Source organism: Gracilinanus agilis, chromosome 4 (genome assembly GCF_016433145.1).
Source record: "Gracilinanus agilis isolate LMUSP501 chromosome 4, AgileGrace, whole genome shotgun sequence".
NCBI classification, from domain to species: domain Eukaryota; kingdom Metazoa; phylum Chordata; class Mammalia; order Didelphimorphia; family Didelphidae; genus Gracilinanus; species Gracilinanus agilis.
The window spans coordinates 62,362,864-62,379,303 of NC_058133.1; the positions used below are offsets into that span (position 1 = coordinate 62,362,864).

Here is a 16,440-nt window from a genome sequence, read left to right on the forward strand (position 1 = left end):
GGAAGGGAAGGGAAGGGAAGGGAAGGGAAGGGAAGGGAAGGGAAGGGAAGGGAAGGGAAGGGAAGGGAAGGAAGACAGAAGGAGAGTCAGAGACAGAGAAAAGGAGAAGAGAAGAGAGACAGACAGAGAAGAGAAGAGGAAAGGTGAGGAGAGGAGAAGAGAGAAGAGAAGGGAAGAAGAGAGGAGAGGAGAGGTGAGAACAAAAGGGGAAAAAAAGAGGTTATTCTGGCAGGACAAGTCAGTGGATACTTTCTGTAGGTGGGTGATAGCACTAGAATAGACTAAGAGAGGAAAGGCTTAGGTCTCCTGTACGCCTGGTAAATGACCATAAAAGCACCAAGAAGAGTTAAGGGGGGGGGGGAATGCCAGGAACTCTACTAATTAGCTTCTCCCTATAATTCCATCAAAGTCCAGGGAAAAGATGTAGTTTATCTTGTAGGTGGCTAGGTGGTACAGGGGATAGAGCTGTGTACTTGGAGTCAGGGAGACCTCAGTTCTAATCCTACTTAATATATTTATTATATGTGTTATTCTTAGCAAGCCACTTTACCTCTCTCATCCTCAGTTTCTTCAAGTGTAAATTAGGAATGACAATAGCACTCACTTCATAGCATTACTATGAGAATATATATAAATTGCTTTGAAAATTTTAAAATTTTACATATGTGTATATGAGCAAAAATACATATGTGTGAATAGTGTGTGTTAGCTATTATTATTACAGGTATTCCTCCCTGACCCCTAACAACTGAGATTCTTATTTTCTAGCGTAGTCCACAGTTCCCAAGGCCAAGTTGATTCTAGGTCTATCCTAGGGGCTGGAGTCTATTCACTTCCATCCTGGAAGAAAGCAAAGTCTTTTGGTTCCTCTCTGAGGACTAATCAACTCCAAGGGCAACTCATCCTTGGTCAGGGTCATGGAAAGTCTTTTAGATAAGAAGTTGACCCAGACCCAAATTTTTGCCTAGATCCCCAAGATCTGTATCTGCACTCCATCATTGTCTAGGAGCTAACCTAGTCCCAGAAGTGGCAAGAATTTTATCTATCCCAAGCTGACTAGGCCATAGAACTAAGGGTCTTTTCTATGTTGTTCAACTGGCTATAGTGACTGAAAGGTTGGCTCTACAATCTTAGATATATAGAATATTATACTTGGCATGGAGCATATAAACCATCTCACTTAACCTTCTAGCTTTAGAGATTAGGAAAATGAGTTGAGGCCCAGAGAAATCAAGGTACTTGCCCAAGGCACATAGGTAGTTAGTGAATGAATTAGACTCCAGATCTCCTGATTCTCTTTCTTCTCTCTGCTACACTGATGGCTTTTTTGTTTTGTATTTTATTTCTGCTTAAGACATTACAGTCCCTCTGTCAGGCAGCCAAATCCAACTGGAAATATAGTGCATGTGTTTCCACTTATCATGGTCATGGTGGGAAATCAAGCTCAACCAAGTTCAGAAATCCACTCAATCTTTTCATTTCCAAAAGGAATCAGTCTTTTTGGGGTTTGGCTTTGTTTGCTATGAGCTAAGCATGGCTTCCTCTTTCTAATGAAAAACAACAGGTCTTATGAAATGGGAATTTGGTGCCAATGTGGGTCATTAAAACCTCATTAAAACAGACCTTATTAATTTTATGGGCCCCTGATCATTCCAAGAGAGGTAGATAAAGTTTACCTAACTATGGAAGGGACAATTGGTGGTACCGATGGTGGTGGTGGTATTAACAGTGCTGTTGTTGTTGGTGGTGGTGGTGATAATGCAGAAGAAAAGAAAATTGTAAATAAGATTAAAAGGAGAATAATCATGCCTAAAACACCTGTTTTTAATCACTTCAGAAGTTCCATTTACATACAAGCTATTATTTTGATTTATATATTATTCTCTCTTCACCAAAATGAGACTGCTATGCTATTTGGCAACATTTTCCTTAACCTAGATCAAATTGACATAAATGTTTAGAAGGAAAAGGTCTATAGATCATTGAAGTACTTTTATAATTTTATGTCTTTGCATTAATGCATATTGGTCTTCATTCAGATTCATCTGAAGTAATTAGGAATTTTTATGACATTGGGGCAGTTCATTGTTTTTTTAATGTCCCCTCTGGATTTTTTCCCCTACTAAGAAGGATTAACTTCAGAACAGGAAAGACAGAACAACAACAGTTAACAGGGAACTGAAACCAGATATAATTGAGGAGATTGCATACCTGGATGATCCCTGCAAGGTCAAGTCCTGAAGCCCAGATCAAAAGAACTTGTGTGTACTGTAATTGCTGAGTCACTTTCTATGATCTCTAAAAAATGTCATGAAAAATAGGCCAGCTCTTACAGAACTGAAGACAGACAAATGTTCTGATTTTCAAAGAGGAAATGAAGGTAAATACTTCAGATTATTAGGCAGAAAGTATGATTTTCATTTTTAGCAAAACTCTAGAATACATTATTAAAGAGTTTGCTCTTGACAAAAAAAAGTAGTGATTGCTGAGTTAGCCATCCATTAAGACTGTTAAACTAACTTGGCATCACTTTTTTGGGGGGAGGGAAGTATAATTATTAGATGGTAGATGAGGAGAATTTAGTCAGGGCAAAGTGAATTGGATATAAACTACTTGTCATCAAGGATTATTTTAAATTCTATCTTTATATTCCATGTATTCACCACAATGACTCTCATGCAATCAATGCTTAATAAATGCTTTGCTGGGGAGACTTTGACTGATTAGCCTGGATTTCAGCAAAGCTCTCTTAGGATACTTTTGTGAACAAGGTGGAATGGTGTAGACTGAATGATGGTGCATTCAAGTGGATTTGGAACTGGTTAAGTTACCGAGCCCAAAGAATTGTGACTAAATGACATAGTGTCTACTCAGTGATGCTCCTAATAGAGCACCATGGGATTTAGCAACCATTTAATTTTCAATTTTTTAAATTATGACAGTTTTAGTTAAATGAGAAGTTCATCGAAGATATAGGTAGAAGTTAATATATTTTATTACAGAAATGGAATTCCAGAAATATCCTTAGCAGCCTAGGATGATGGGCTAATTCAAACAGAGTATCATTTGATATGATGAATGTAAAGTCATGCATTTGGGCTTTAACTGAGGAGACAGAGGAGGATAATTCATGAATAGAACAAAAAAAAAAGATCTTTATTAGAAAAAAAAACAATAGAGAAGGATTTTGAATTAACCACTTGACTGAGATGGGAAGAAGAGGAAAGAAAGGTGAGAATTTGATAACTACATACAAGAAAGAAAGAAAAAAATCATTAAGTAAAATTCCAAAACTATAGAAAGAGTTTACAAACAGAACAAACAGGAGGGACTAAAGCGAAATAAGAGTATAAGGGAACAGGGTTATATAAAAGTAAATTAAGCAAAGATAATCAAAATGGCAAAGTATAGAAAAAGAAGGGAAATGACAATATTTTAAAAAATCTGCCCTTCAAAAATGTGGCATCAAAAATTGACCATCATATATCTCATGTAGTCTGATTACGATAAAGTATTTTTCATCTGAACATGATCTTTTTGAAGCTACTTATTGTGATAAAATAGATTTTTTGGCCACCTTATAATGCTGTTGACTGATTCTAAATTATGCTACTTTTACTTAAATAGTAACCAACTCATAAAGAGCACATTACACTCAATATTTCATTAGAACTTTCCAATAACCGAGTGAGATAGGTACTACAGATATTGTTGTTGTTCGGTTGTTTCAGTTGTGTCTGACTCTGTGATTCCATTTGGGGTTTTCTTGGCAGAGATAGTAGAGTGATTTGCCATTTCCTTCTCCAGTTCATTTTATAAATGAAGAAACTGAGACAAACAGGGTTGTATGACTTGCCCAGGATCATATAGCTATTACATGTCAGAGGGCAGATTCAAACTCAGGCAGATGAGTCTTCCTATCTCCAGCCCAAGATTTTATCCACTGAGCCACCTAGCTGCTCTACTATAGATAATATCTCCATTTTGTGATGAGGAAACTAAGGGTCACAGATTTTTGTCCCTAAGTACATAGCTAGCAAGTAGCAGAGGTAGAATATAAACTTAAGCTTCTTCTGACGTTCTTTCCCTTCTAGTTCAGTCGTCCGAAGTATTTAACCTCCCTTCCAGCTTTATGCCATACACAAATTTGTTGTATATGTTCTCTGTTTAAGGAAATCATTGATAAACCTGTTGAAGAAAACAGAATAAAGAATAGAGCCTTATGGGACCTCCTTAGAGCCCTTCCTTCAAATTACCATTGAGCCATCAAAGCTACTCTTGTATCTGGTCCTCTAATAAGTTTCAAAGTCTGTACAATCTTCCAAACCATAGTCCCACAGAATTCCTACACCTACATGAGACTGATTAATGGTTTGCTAAAAAAATGGCATATGCACAAAGGGCTTTGATCCAGCCATACCACTGCCTGGTTTATACCCCAAAGAAATAATAGGGAAAAAGACTTGTACAAAAATATTTACAGCCACACTCTTTGTGGTGGCAAAAAATTGGAAAATGAGGGGGTGTCCCATCGATTAGGAAATGGCTGAATAAGTTGTAGCATCTATTGGTGATAGAATACTATTATGCTCACAGGAATAAAGAACTGGAGGAATTCCATGTGAACTGGAATGACCTCCAGGAAGTGATGCAGAGTGAAAGGAGCAGAACTAGGAGAACATTGTACACAGAGACAAATACATTATGGCACAATCGAATGTAATGGACTTCTCTACTAACAACAATGCAATGACTCAGGACAACTTTGAGGGACTTATGAGAAAGAACACTATCCACATTCAGAGGAAGAACTGTGGGAGTAGAAATGTAATAGAAAAATATATAATTGACCACATAGTGCGATAGGGGTGTGATTAGGGTTTTGATGTTAAAGAATCGCTCTACTGCAAATATGAATAACTTGGAAATAGGTTTTGAACAATGATACATGTATAACCCAGTGGAACTGCTTGTTGGCTTTGGGAAAAGGGGAGGAAAAAATAGGGTGGGGGTGGGATCATGAATCATGTAAACATGGAAAAATATTCTAAATGAAAATTAAAAAAAAATAAAGAAAGATAAATAGAAAAAAGGATGTATACTGACAACAGTGAATTCTTGTTCAAGAAACTAGTACTATTGTTAAAAAATGAAATTAAGCAAGTCTGGCGTGACTTGTTTATGCATTTGTACTTACCCACAGTAACCAACACTTTCCTTTCTAAGTGTTTACAAACCACTCTTAAACTCTGTTCTAAAATTTTGCCTGGAATTGAAGTTAATATCACTGGCCCATAGTCTGGAAAATCTTCCTTTCCTATTTGAAAATAAGGGAGTATTTGACAGTCTCCAGTGTTGTGGCTCCTCTCTTGCTTGTATGGCTTCTTAAAGATTAACAATGATTCAGCAATCATGTTAGGAAGTTCTTTTGGTATCCAGAAATATGGTTCATCTGAATCTCATGACAAGAACTCTTTGAGAGCATCTAGATACTTTCTAATCAGGATCTCGTACAGCTTGGATTTCATCTACATACCAAATATTTGTGTTCTGTTCTTCATAATGTAAAGATTACTCTCCTTTGGTAGAGAAAAAGGAGAGAAATGAAATTTTCATGTTTGGGAACAAATGAGACAAGTACACAGGCTTGTGTGCCAGGTCACTAGGTATGCCAATCAAGAAGATCCAGAATGATCTGGGCAATGAAAAGGTTTGGGGTTTATAATTTTGTGTGTTTTATTGTTTTGGTCATTTAGGAAGGACAATGGCATGGGTATCCCCACAGATTCTAGTATGCCTAAAAAACTGCTCTGCCAGCTTTAGGCAAACTTTAAACAAGGCATCTCTTCCAATAGACTGTCTCAAGTGGCACCAAATGATTTTCAAGCCAGTTTAAATAATCAAACTTCATGCTAGTCTGGGGGGATGGAAGTAATGCATAGGGAAATTACCCTTATTTAATTTATTATTTTATTTAAGCATTTCTATTTTGTATTTTATTTATTCCTTTCCTGGCATCAATTTTGTGTGAGCATGTGCTTAAGAATAGTAAAAATTATGATTATAATAATCTACCATTTACATATTTATAAAGAATGACTGTGTCAGATTGAAAATGAAAATAGCATTCTCTTAAACTCCCATCTCATCTCTAGCACCCTTTATACTTAGAGTCAAATATTGGTGAAGTAAAAGGTCTACTCTCTGTTGGAGGGAAACTTTAGGATGGACATAGAGATATGTTCTTCCACTATCCTCAAGGCATATCATACAGGTGTCAAAGACACCACCAATATCCTCACTCTCTCAACACCCAAATATCCAATTATTTACCAAATTTTGCTTTTTTTTCACCTTAACATCTCTTTTATTTGTCCTCTTCTGTTCACTCATATATCTACCACCCTAATTAAGAACCTCCTCATCCTAGACTGTTTCTAACTTTCAGAATCTCTTGTTCCCTCCAGAATTTTGCTCAGATGCTACCTTCTATATGAAACCTTTCTTGATTTCCTCAGATGCTCCCATAAATTTACCTTGTATTAACTTATATATTTTCAAGTATACCTATTTATGTATATGCTGTCTCCCCTATTAGAATATTAGCTGCTTGAAGGTAGGGACTATTTCATTTCTGTATTTGTATCCCCAATATATAGCACTGTGAGTGACAAAGCAGGCACTTAATAAATGCTTGTTTCTGATTCCAGTAAACCTCAACCATGACACTAGAGTGATCTAGGGTCATACTTTAGATATTAATCTGTCCCAGGAGTCAGAATTTATAGTTGTTAACCTGATAAGAATTCAGAAGAAAAGAAAGAGTGGTGATGAAAATAATAGCTAACAATTTAATAGTGATTTAAGGATTGCAAAGCACTTTACAAATATGTCCTTTGATCATAAAACAACATCATATAGTATTCTGTTTTTATTCTCTGATAAAGAGATAGAAATGCCTCCTGAACAGAATCCAAATCAGACATTCACTAGGAAAACTCCCATCCCAAGAAGGAATCCAGGTCTCCTCACTAAAGGATTAAGGGAAACTTACACCACAGTGTTCTAGTTATAGGGGCTGAGAGGTTATGGTGGGAACACCATAGGACCAACATTTGATTTTCCTAAAGACACAGACAGAATCTCAGAAGAGATAATTTTGATTCTGATACATTTTTGAGTACCTCTCCCATTTCATCTTGAATGGTGAAAACACCACTCCTGAGGCATTTCTTGGTTTAAAAGATAGAAAATCTGTGAAAACTGCCCAATGAAAGCTTCAATATGTTCCCGGAAAGACTGGCTCATTGCTTCTAAAGCAAAAATGGAGGCTTGGAATGGAGTGGGTCCATTAGAGTACTACTTTTCTGTCTCTGGAATCTCACATACTTTCATCTTCTCACCTGAATAGTAGTCTCTATGCCATCTCTCTCTTACATTGTTTACCTTTTTACATCTACAGATCTTATCTCCCTAGCCCTCTTGTAAGCTCTAGTATGGTGAGGTACAGGAATTATATTCTCCTACTCTTCCTGACATATTATGAGGGCTACCAATAAATATTTGCTGAATGGGCACCCAGATGACTGAATTAATGTTGTCTAACAGTAAACAGGAGCCATGGACAAAAGGGGCAGCCATGCTTTGGCAGGCAGAATCTAAGCTGCAGTAGCTTGTTCTGGGTAGATTTAGACTCTAGATGGCCAAGGACTATTAGATAGCTCATCAAATCAATGAATTCTCCAAGTTTTTGAAGCTCCAATAGAAGGTACATATCCTTAGGCAGCAGTTACATGACTAAATTATAAATATGGCATGGTAATGGAAATATAAGTCAAAATGATGAAAGGGGCAGTTGATTCTACCCAAGAACAGAGACTCTATTGTTTGCAGGAAGCTTTGTTCCTAAGAGGTGGCAGAGAATTATTAAGAAGACCAAAAAAGGACCTAGAACCTCATTGAAGTTTCTTTCAACTCCCCATCAATCTGTTTCTAGTCTGTTAATGTAGAGCATTCTTTATGTCTATGATGGGAGCCACCAGCTTTCAATGCTCAGATCATAGACACTCACCTCCCATCCTATGTGTTTAGAAGTTGGACTTGTGAATTCAATAATTCAATTTAGAAGCCTCTATTAAGCACTTACCATGTTCCAAGGATCAATAAGGGAATGGTTAATAATTTTTATAAGTGGGAGGATTTTATAAGTGGATCTGTAGATTTTTCATATACTCGGAGCTCAGAGGAATAAAAGACAAAAACAAAATGATCCCTGTCATCAAGGAGCTCCTGTTGTACTGACGTGCCAGTAGGTACTAGGAATGGAGTACATAGAAGAGGAAAGTGGAATCTGGGATGGTGTGAATCTTAACATTGCATTATGATTCTTAACTTATGAAGTTAGTCAGAAGTATCTTTCATATTCTTTCTTTGACACTATCTGTGTGACTATGGGCAAGTCATTTAATCTCTATGTATGCTGAGTCTATTCACCTGTAAAAGGGAGACAATAATAATGAACAGGGTTATTGTAGGGAAAGGGTTTAAAGCACTAGGTAAAATGAGCTGCTTAAATTTTTATTTTACTTTAGGGGAGGCAAAAGGGAACTTAGAGGCCATCTGGTCTATTCCTTCACATTGCAGATTGGGAAAAAATCTCAGAGAAGTCAAATGGTCTTTTCAAGGTCAACCCAGGTAGTGATAGAGGCAGTATTTCAATCCTGGTTCTCTTAACTCCAGGGCCACTAATATTTCCATTGTACTAGGTAGCACAGTGGATAAAATACTGGTCTTAGAGTCAGGATGATTTTAATTCAAATCTTGCCATTCTCACTAGCTGTATGATCCTAAGTAAATTGCTTACTCTCTCCCCCAGTCTCATCATCATTATTACTTAATCACTTCATTACAATCTGAAATTTGAAGAAAAAAAAGTGTATTAATCAGCATGATTTCTAAGAGGCCCATCTTTTGCTGTGATTTGAGTTTCAACATCTTTGGAGATGATGGTCTACAGGTATTCAAGGAAGAGTAAAATTTCCACTAATCAGGACAAAAAGTTAATCTGGATTATGAAGCATAAGAAGGGGATATATTCCCATGTCCCCATCTACACATCTAGTTTGTATCTCTGCCTGAACCCCATTCTCATTTCTTAGGCAATGATTCCCTAGTGGCACACAGCAACACCAATAAACATCATTCATTTAGTGAGTTTCTCAGATATTAGAAATTTCAGCCAGAAAGCAATGATTCTAGGGCACACAGGCAAGATTTGAAGTCAGATCTTCTTGATCCATGTATTGCACTCTTTCAACTGGTGGCAATTGTACTGGTGAAGGGACTTTTCTCATTAGGAGTTCCCTATATCACTGGAATCACAATTATAGTTCAAACATATATCTCAATAACTCCACATCTATATGTAATTTACCTTCATAGATGGACTCTCTCTCTCTCTCTCTCTCTCTCTCTCTCTCTCTTTCTCTCCCCCACTCTCTATACATATATACATATATACATATACACACACATACAAATGTATATACCAAGTCATATGTACATATTTCCTACCACATTGATTGTATCTCTCTATAGACAGGTAGAATTTCTTTTTCATGCAGCATTCCTGGCTCTTCTCTTAGATTTTCTCCATAGTACCCCAGAAACCTTTCCACCCTAGAAGTTCAGCTGAGCCCTAAATTTCTCACAATGGGAGTGAGTGCCTTCTTCCCCTCTAGCCTATCCCTTTGAGTAGCTAGTTTCTCCTTGGAAAAGTAAGCATTTACCAAATGCTTGTGAAAAATATTATCACATTATTATTATGGTGGTGTGACAAAAACACTGGAATTGAGATAACAGGGCTTCGAACATTGGGAAAGATACTTAACCAATCTCATCTTTGCCTTCTACATTGGTATAATGAGATGGGATGGTTGCACTAGAACTCTCCCTTTAATGTCCCTTTAATTTTGGCTTTGAAATCAGAGGACCTTGGATAAACTACTCATTATCTCTGGACCATCGAATGTCAGTTCTTTCATTTCCTTTGTAAAGGTGTGTGTGTGTGTGTGTGTGTGTGTGTGTGTGTGTGTGTGTGCGCGTGCGCCTTCATTCTCTTATTTACTTTTCAGGGGGAGTATGATGAATGTTTCATGTTTTCTATGTTTCTTATTATGTACTTATGAATCTTTTTTCATCTTAAGCAATTTCTTTGGTAGAGAAATAAACAGCTGTCTTATACCTAATGCTAATATTATACATGGAGAATTTTTTCCAGAAAGGGCTCTGTTGACTTAAGGACTTACTTTGGCGTAGGAGCCAAGTTGGGGTGGGAAAATGTATTCCTGAGGAAGGGTCAGATACCCCATAATGGACCTTGGTTCTTCTGAGCCTAGAATCATTTATTGGAGGTTCCCTGGACTGTAAGGCATATCTTGGGACCTCATATACTTCATTTGTAGATCCTAGTGTAGGAACTCCCTTTACCAATGCATTGCAGCCACATACCTTCAATGTATCATTGTATAGCTTTGCTTAGGGACACAGAGAAGTTAAGTAACTTGCCCACTGAGGCACAGCTAGTAAGTATCAGAGGCATGATTTGATCCAAAGTCTTCCTGACTGGTTCTATTAAGCCCAAGGGGAGAGAATGAAGAGCAAGTCAAAAAGCACTCAGAATTAAAATGTAAGGAACAACAGTGCCATTAAAGCTACCTCAAAGTAAAATGGGTCTCCTCAGGGAATATTGTCTTTCCTTTCCCTGGAGATCTTCATCATACGAACACTTTTTAGGAATGTTAGAGAGGGGATTCCTGGACTAGATTTTCTCTGAGATATTTTCTATTGTCTTTGATTCAAAACCTTATTAGGGAATCTCCTTCCATTCTCCTAACTCCTGTATGGAAGAAATGTCTACCTATCATCCTACAGGATCCTATTTTGATTACTATTTTAATCACAGGCATTCATTCCTTCATACAAACATTTATTAGTTTCCATAGGAAGATAGTCATTGGGGCAAAAAGAAAATAGTGACTGTCTTCAAGGAATTTACACTTTATTTGAGAAAATAACCAATTTGTCAACCAATCCAGGTTGATAAAAGTTTTTTAAATCAGTTTTATTAAAGCAGGCTCACTGCTAAATTCCTCTCCGTGCCTTCTCATACCATGGAGATGATTCTGAGATCTCAAGAACTATGTCAGAAGAATGCATGCAGGGGCTGGTCCTTAGCTTAGCTATGATTGGAAAGGCTCATCAACAAAAGGCGACCAGAAGATGAATTTTTTATAAGCTCAGAGATAAGGGCTGTCTAGCCCGTAAAGGGGGGATTGTGACCCAAGTCACTAGGGTCCTTGTCACAATGAGATCATCAATCTCTTGAAGTATGAGAAAGAGAGACTATTGGATTTTAGATGAGCAGTCAGAGTAGCCAGGAAGCTTCTCTCCTCATCCCTGACTCTAATCTTCTCTCTCCTTCATTTTCTGCTGTCTCTTCCCTTCTCCATCTTTTTCTTTGTTTCTCTTTCCCAGTCCATGGGTAAATGAATGAGCTTATACATTGTCAGGAATATTTACTGGGCTTTCTCACACTGGACATGGATAATACAACAAGGTCATTTGGCTCTTTAACCAAATAAATAAGGAATTTCTGTTCTGGACACACTGTCTTGTAAGTGTCAACATTTGAGAATTAGAGAGCTCAGGGGATTTCTTTCTTTCTGATGTCTTGATCCCCAGGGCAGCTGCCTGGGTTGTGGTTGGCTTTCTGCAGGTGGTAAGTTGTGAAACTAGCATAGGATCTCATGGAGTGAGAAATATAGTTTCAAAACATTTTCTTTATATGTGTGTGTATGTGTGTGTGTTTGCTTGTGAAAAGGTGTGTATGTGAAAGGATGTGTACATATGTGTGTGTCTCTCATATCTATGTCTGTGTGTAAACAAGTATGGGAAATTTTTAAAGGAAGAGAACAAAAAGCAATAGGCAGCTAGGGGTTATAGGGAAAAAAAGCACTGGACCTGGAATCAGGATGTTCTAAGTTCAAATCTGTCCTTACAAATTGTGTAACTTGCCATGGCAAGTCACTTAATTACTATCTGCCTCAGTTACCTCAATTGTAAAATTAGCAAAATAATAGTACCAACCATCTAGGGTTGTTGTGAGGATGAAATGAGATATTTCTAAAATACCTGGCACAATGATTGGCATATATAGTAGGTGTTTTATAAAAAGTTTGGGACCTTCCTGCTTTCCATCTGGCTATTAGATAATTTAGCTCTCTAAAAGGATCTCTGTTTTAAGGCAGTTCTGGCTCTTGATTTTTGCAGTCGAGAAGGCATGGAGGCATAGAGTATGTTTTCAGCACACTCTGTTAACAGGGAACTATAAAGTTTTCACTTCCCCAAACTCTAATACCCAAGGGCTATTAAGGGGAGAAGATCTGCCTGCAAAACTCCAGTGAGGGGTCCTATAAAACTGATTCTATTAGTGGGCAGAGTAGGCAGTGGCCAATTTGGAGCAAAAGGAAGCTCTCAGAAGGGTCTGATTTGGTAGTTCATTCATTCATCACTTAAAATGAAAAAATAGGAATAGATTTTAGAAACAGTCAAGAATGACCATTCAGAAATTCCCTATATGTAAAGGGGTATTCAACTATCGTCATTTAAAAATTGAGTTATTGAGGTCCTAATGGATGCCAAAGGGGAATTCAAGATTACTGAAGCATAAAAACAAATAACTCTAGAAATTATCTCATTCAAACTCCTCATTTTGCAGATAGATGATTCGACTGAGGTCCCAATAGTGAAGTAATTTACTTATGCCCACACAGAGATTGTGGGGTACTAGAATTTGGACCATTTGACTCCAGACCCCCTTAGACCACGAGACAAGGGAAGCATGATTCTTACTCTTAAAGTGCTCTTAGAAGTCTCTTAGCTTTCCAAGATGCCTACAAAGCAAACTTTGTTTGTTTGGATCCAGATATGGGAGCCCCTTGTTATACTGTAACATTTTCTGGGACAGGTGAGGCAAAAAGGCAACCATATCTATTGACATTTTGTTCAACAATGAATATTTAGGTGATGGAAATTAGTTTATTCTGTTAGGGAAACAGATACTGCATCAGATGATGAAATGGTTCAAGGGGCAAGCACATGTTGACACATTGATTGAAGAAGATGGGGAGAAGACCTGAAGTGTACTTGGAGGGGTTGGGTCCAAGTGGGAACCAGAGTAGGGGGTTCTGGGCAGCCTGGTCAACAAGAGGTGGCTAGAGTCAGAAGATAAAAAGGGACATAAGAAGGGAAGGCGAGGGAGATAGAAGATAAACTTAGTCAACTTCGTATTTTTTCCAAAGACAATCCCTCTTTCTAAGAATGGTAACGATAATGTATTCCATTCTTCCACCTGCTTTAGGGTTTAGATCAATGAGAGTTTTTGCTGAGTTAGGCTTATGCTCCATCTCTACAAATGGTTGGGTTTTGTCCTATGGGCAGCATTGGGAGGTTGACTTGCTGGATGGCCCTTAGAGCTTTGGTCTGTCTAACTAAATGTAACATCAATAGAAAATGGATTTATGGGACTCAAGTCAAGCAAATTAGGAATTACAAGCAGCTGCATTGCTTTTAATGGAGGGGCAAGGAGGAAAAGAGGGAGAGACAGAGACAGATAGAGACAGAGGTGTGTGTGTGTGTGTGTGTGTGTGTGTGTGTGAGAGAGAGAGAGAGAGAGAGAGAGAGAGAGAGAGAGAGAGAGAGAGAGAGAGATGGGGGGAGGGAGACAGATAGTCAGAGAGGCAAATGGAAATCTTGACAAGCTTCCTGATAATCTCTGACCTTTGCCACCCATCATGCAAGAAACTTAATCTGTTGATCTGTAGTCTGGACATGAGCAATATTTTGCATCTTGGGGCTCCTTTTCTTACTTCTGATATTATCTCTAGGTTAGAGTGACAGCCCTTCAGTGCTGTTCCCCTATAGAGCTCCTACCTGGAGCCAGGCCAGTATGTTAGAGCAGAATAATAGGTTGAGTCTCTTTGAACATAGCAGCATTTCATTCAGAAATTGGTTTATCCTTTGGTCCAGAGTAGAAAAATACCTCTCTTAATTTTAACCTGTACTGCTTATGTGTTCATTCCTTCTTTCATTTTTGTCTCTCAAATGAACACAGGTGTACTTAAGCAGAGGCAATAGATTAGAGTGAAAAGAGTATAATCAGTGGATTATGTGTTGGAATAAATATAGCTTTTAGTTCTGTTCTTGCTTCTGTCTTCTTAGAAATTTGGAAAGTCACCATGTTCCTGGATGTCAGTTTTTTTATGTGCAAAATGAAGATAACTCCTGCCCAATTCACATCAAAGGGATAGAGTATGAATAAAATTGTACATTGTGTATAAAACTGCTTAGAAAAAACTATTAGGTTGCCAAAAGATGGATTCCATTTCTTATTTGAAGGAGCAAAAACTTTTAAGTAAACAAATACTGTTTCCAAAATATAATGTATTATTAAGGAACTGAGCTGATATTTTAGAAGATCTAAAGGGAAATAGAGAACTCCAGAGAGAAAATAACCTGGCCAAGGCCACATAGGTTGTAACTGAAATATTTGAACTCAGGTCTTCTGCCACTAAATTCAGCTTTCCCACTGAATTTCAGATAGTCTGTGATAAAGAAGGTAATACTTGAACAAGGAACTACGTAACTGCTGCATTTGAAGCTATAGAATTAAAGAGCTTCAAATAGCTTTATTCAGAATCAAGAAAATAGCCCATGAACAGAGAGGGAAGAGGGGAGGGAGACAATCTGGATCATATAACTTCAGAAAACTCATGTAGAAATTTGTCATTAAAATTTTTAAAAGGAAGTAACCTGAGAACTTTTCAGTTCTACAGTGAACATTGTCAGAATTCTGCCTAACTCTTGTAAATAGCACTAAAATCTTGGCATCATTGGGAGCTGTCAGCACCAAGGTGAAGAAATGAGTAAAGGAGAAGAGTGATGAAAATATGATGGTTCAGAAAGATATGATGAGTTAAATTGGAAACTAAATGCTTTATCTTGCATTTCATTAAAATTATACGTTCAATTTATTCTTTTTAAATGTTAAAATCTGTTTGTTACATTAATGGAGTCTCTGCTTCTTTTTTTGCAGGTGGAAAAGGAAGAAAGGTTGTATTGATCATTCACATTATGACATGCAACTGTATGTTGTCTACATTTCTTTATCAGAGGTCATAACGAGACTTCTGCATCTGCTCAGAGTGAAAGACTGTCCTATATGCAATATATATTAATACCTTGGATGCTTATTTCAGAACTAAGAGAGCCTGTTACTCAATTTATGGAGACCTAGACATGAGGCTCTATTTGGGTATTTTCCAGAATAAACTCTGGATTGGGTAAAGATAACCCCAAAGGTGATTTCTGAGGAAACCCCAGTGTTTGTACACAGTCCACAAGAATTTAGGGTTGAAAAAGAGGGTGGTTGCAAGACCATAGGCTATATTAATTTTTTCACATATTTTGTATGAACTAATCTTTATGTATTTTGTTCCCCCAGAAAAGAATGTAGCTTTTTGAGGTAGGCTCTGTATTTTATCCTGAGTGTTTAAGGATACTACCTTACTCATAGTAGGCACTAAAAAAATAATTGAAGTAAAAAGGCAGTGGGATAAAAGGTGTTTAATGGTTGTCCAAAGTTCCTCATCCCCCTAGCATGATACCAATATGAAAAATGGAACAACACTAAAGGGAATTAGAGGCTTAAGAGGAAGAGAATAGAACTCTAAGGGCAGAGTTCACCATGAAGTACCAGGGAAATGTTAGGTCCTTGGCATATGAACTGCTGCTGATGCCCTTGCACTAGATAAAGAACATTCCTTGATAATAGGAAGGCTACCATAGTGACTACAGTGAGCACTGCCCCTTTCAAAAGGAAAAAAAAAAGATGAGCTCTCCTTATATTAGCTGGCGTCCACTAGCAGTGTGGCAGTCAGCATCTTATGAAATCTTTCTTTGGATGACAACATTGTGGAGAACCAGAAAGATTCGGGCTGCAGGCAGTGGAGATGGCCAACTGAATACCAAAATCCCTTTTAATCCTGAGCTTTTTCAAATTTCTCAGCCCACTACCAAGGCAAGAATCTTGAGTGGAATCTTTAAATTACAGTACTCAAATCAAAAAGTAGCTTATCCTTTTCCCATTGCAAATAACTCGAGAGTACTTTCCAACCTCCTCCTGTCCTTCCTGGGTTGGTCAAGCAGCAAGTCAACCTCCCTACATCATTCTTTTAAGACAGTATTTCAGCCCAGGCTCAAAGTATTTATTTAATAACTATCAATAACAGACTATTTATTTAATAACAATAACAGCTAGCATTTGTATAGTTCCTACCATGTGCCGGATACTTTGTTAAACACTTAATATACTTTTTTTTC

General features: G+C 37.5%; 1 protein-coding gene across 1 annotated transcript in view; it reads right to left on the bottom strand.

Moving 5' to 3' along the window:
• DPT (dermatopontin) overlaps positions 1-16,440 on the bottom strand; it is a 40,854-nt gene that overhangs the window by 5,434 nt on the left and 18,980 nt on the right. The window lies entirely within an intron of this gene.